Source organism: Mastomys coucha, unplaced genomic scaffold (assembly GCF_008632895.1).
Source record: "Mastomys coucha isolate ucsf_1 unplaced genomic scaffold, UCSF_Mcou_1 pScaffold12, whole genome shotgun sequence".
Taxonomy (NCBI): Eukaryota; Metazoa; Chordata; class Mammalia; order Rodentia; family Muridae; genus Mastomys; species Mastomys coucha.
The window spans coordinates 7,537,277-7,541,529 of NW_022196894.1; positions in this window are offsets into that span (position 1 = coordinate 7,537,277).

Sequence of the window (4,253 nt, forward strand, 5' to 3'; positions counted from 1 at the left end):
TGCCCACCTGGCCAGAATCCCGTGTCCCGCGGAACAGGGACCCCGCGAGAAATCCCGGTCCGTGGTAGGGCAAGACTTTATAGTAAGCAGCAAGCAGGGAGTAAGTGTGCAAACAGCTAATTGGAAAGCTGCTGTAGCCTCTAACATTATTGGCTGGTGCTGGGAGTCATAGCACAAGCTTAACTTCTGTTCCCATCCGCATTGGTGGTCATTAGGCAAGGGGTAACCCGGAGGTGTAGGTCTGTTGGGGAATACACAACAAGACCTGGAGACACTGGTCTTGTTGAGGGTGTAACCTGGAAATTCTGGTCCTGTTGGGGATTTGCCTAAAGACTGGAGCTAGACTCAGGTTTTGTTGGGGGGCAACTTGGAAACTAATGCTAGGGTACCAGCCTGTTAGTTTACCTGAGTTCAAACTTAGATCAAGTTTTCTAAAATGGAGTCTGAACTTAAAAGCTTTGGCATCTCAAGAGTTTGTCCTTTCAGATGACTCTGGCTTGTGTCAAGGCTGACTGAAAATCAACACAATGTCTAACTGACCTAGAGAGTTTTGATATTCTGGTTTGAATTAGGGAAGGAAGATCCCAAATCAATACCAAAGGTGGGCTGGGGTGCAGCTGAGCAGGAATCCCTTGCTTTGCCCTTTAAGGCCATGGTTTGCACCCCAGCAAACATGAGCAACTAAACAGGGCTGTGTGACCTCAGGGTCATCAGCTGGTTCCTCCTGTAGCTTCCAGGAACCACCCATCCCCTAGACCAGCTGAACTCCAGTCTGCAAGGGGAGCAAGCTTGAGAGGGGAATGGGAGGAGAGGTGGGGTGGTGAAGCATGACTCAGAACCATGTTTATTTCATAAACAGTCATATGGTCAACCACACACTGACTCTCAATAACCACGCAGGGGAAATGACTCCTTCACAGAGTTAGCAGTTGAAGGTGAGAGAGGTGAGGCCAATTGTCCAGGCCATACAGCTACTACATGTTAGTGGTGCAGACTGCCTGACTCCCAATTTATACTCAGCTTGTGGACGTTTATCTGAGCTTTCTAGGTAGTTCAGACCTCTGACTGTTGGAGCATGTGACCTCAGGACCTTTCCCTGCAATACTATCTCACCTATAGTCCCAACCAACAGAACAGAAGGAAGTAGTTCGGCATATGGGAGTCAAGCACTAGCTTGCCCAGTTCCATTGCTCTATAGCTTGGGCCCAGAAAGGGGTCTAGGTACTGAGCTCCATGGAAGGCAGGAGTTGAGACCATACCTCAGCATGCTTGGGTCTCCATGGGCTCAGTCGCTCCAGGGCACCTCCTAGCCAGCATTACAAAGGGATATTCATCCTAGGGCTGTCTCTGGGGTGTACCCGGCTTGGCCATGTCACACTGTGCTTCTTGGAATTTGCCCTTAGCTAAGCGCCAGTGTTTGTCCATTAACTCAGGGGCACCTGCAATAGGAGGTTCAAGGCCACATTCAATTTAAGAAGCCTGGAGAAGCTCAGGTGGGGACAGGCAATGGAAAGCCTGGGACTGCCTTGCCTCCTGGGGTAAGGTGTGGTTCCTGTCCATTTAGGAAGTGGTCCTAGAAGTAAGAATATGGGGTATGGAAGATGGTCTCCAGCTGTCACTCAAGTCAATCTGCCTGTGGGCCAATTTCTCAGCGATTGTGGAATCTCTCCAGTCCCGGGCTGTGAACTAGGGAAGGGACTGAGGGCTCTGGCAGCACAGTGCTTGGTACTCTGAGGTGTCAGTCTTCTGTGACTTTGTTCTTGGAGATGTACACAACGAAAGTCTGGGATTACAAGCAGGTGCTACCACATTCAACTTGTGCTTTACTGATGGAGCCCAGGGCTTCCTGCAAATTTAGGCAAGCAATGTATCAACTAAGTACATCCTTGGCCCCAGAGACGTCTTTCTTATTAAATATCCCTTATATTTCCACTCCAAAAAAGAAAATTATCCCAGCTAAGGAAACCACCCACCTCCCCTACCTCATGACTCAGTCTCTCCACAGTGGAGAGCTGTGAACCAGCATCCTGTTTCCTGTGGACCAGTTCCTCCATAGTGTAGAGATGGAAACAGGAGAGCAGCATCCTGTTTCCTGTGGACCAGTTCCTCCATAGTGTAGAGATGGAAACAGGAGAGCAGCATCCTGTTTCCTTACTGCTCTCATCACCATGCTGGACGAGCATCTCCCCATTAAGTGACCAACCACACAGGCTCCTTGTGCTAGTGCAGCTTACCACAGGACCTCTGCAGCTCCAGCTTCTTGACCAGCTGGTACCCAGGTACCTAAGCTGCCCGTTTCTTCCTCAAGTGTTGCTTCAGCATCACCTCACCCAGACCATCCCAAATAATCTTACCTAAAGTTACAGCCAAATCCTTGGTCTTGTGAGACCTTCCCCTTTTCTGTTGCTCCAATCACTTGCTCACTGACCACATTACAGTTCTTACTCGTCTGCCACTGACTAAGCTGGAGAGGCAGCCTTAGCTGCATGGGGCTGCCACTTCGAAGTCCCAGTGACTGGTGTCTGCCTGGCACAGGCATGCATGAGTGGATGGGTGGACAGCAGCCTGGGCAGGAATGTGAGGGCTGGGGAAGCCTCAGCTACTCTTGCTGTCTTTCTTCCCTCCTTCCTTCATATGAGGTGAGGCCTTAGGTAGCCCAGGCTTGCATCAGCCTGATGTACAGCAGAGGGAAACTGTGAACATTCGATTTTCTGTTTTTGCCTCTCACTGCCAGAATTACAGGCATGTGCCACCACATTCTGTTTTTGCAATGCTAGGCATCAAAGCCATGCTTTCTGCACACTGGATGAGCATCTACCCACTAAGTGACTTCTCTAAACCCCTTGTTTGCTTGTTTGTTTGTAAGGTTAGATTTTTTTTCAAACCCTATTTTAAATAAGGATTCTTAAATGCTTTAACCTCCCTTCTAGCCCACAACCTACCCGAGGTAGTGGAAAAGAAAGATTATTAGGATACAGGGAAATGGACCTGTTTAGAAATTGTTCTTTGGAGCAAATTAAGCCGGCAATGTCAGGAAATTAGCAGTTTGATCCTCAGAAATCAGCAGCAGCAGCAGCTAATCCACTCACAAACACTTCACAGATATGCCAGCATTCTAGTTTGGTAGTGTCAGGATAGAAAACACAAATCAGCAGTGGTGGCATGACCTAGCAGAAACAGCCAGGCCTCAATAGAGTTGACATGAGTTAGCAGGCACAACCAAGACCAGCAGGGACGCCAGGAGAAGCTGAAGATCAGCGAAGATGAAGACTCGAGACCAAAAGCATTGCAAAGCTAGCTATGCAGGTCCCCTCCCCCCACTGCTGTCCACTGAGTCCTACTTATACTCCCTCCAAATATCATGCATCCTCCACGGGTCTTGCCTCAGCATGTGAGTCTGTATCAGCTGACATCACTCTGCCAATCAGCCCAAGTCTACCCACAGAAGCAGCAAGAAGTTGCCAGAGCACCATCAGAAGTTTTGGTGCATTTCTCTCTATGGAGTCAAAACAAACAGAGCTCAGCAAAGTAATGTAAGGTGAATCAATACATGCATGTCGTTAGCAAAGAATCCTTTACCACATGTCCTTTCACATGCTTGCTTTAAAACACCATCCAACACAACTGACTTTCCAAAGAAACTGGAAGTTTCCTCTTCATTTGTTTTTTGATTTTTCAGAATAGGGTTTCTCTGTGTAACCCTGGCTGTCCTAAAACTTGTTTTGTAGACCAGACTGTCCTCAGGCTCAAAGATCTGCCTGCCACTGCCTCCCAAGTACTGGGGTTAAAGGTGTGTGGCCTCTATTGCCCATGATACCCCCAGAGGCCATGTTAATGTCTGTTATCCATGCTACAGCCAGGAAATGTGCTGGTGTCTGTAGTTTGAACTGCTGCCTCAGACTGTGTTGATGCCCAAGGTCCATGGGGATGTCTGTGGTCTGTGATGCCACCAAGGGCCATAATGATGTCAGTGTTCAACACTGTGGCCAAGGGGCTTGTTGATGTCTGTGGTCCAGGTTGCACCTAGGCTGTGTGGCAATCTGTGGTTGTGTGGATGTCTGTGGTCTGTGTTGCCACTTGAATCCATGTCAACGTTCATGGCCCATGCTGCAACTCGAGACTGTGTGGATATCCATGGTCTGTGCCCCTACTAGAAGCAATGTTGATGTCCATGGCCTGTGCTGTAGCCAGAAACCATGTGAAAGTCCATGACCCGGGCTGGAGAGATGGCTCAGCGGTTAAGAGCACTGATT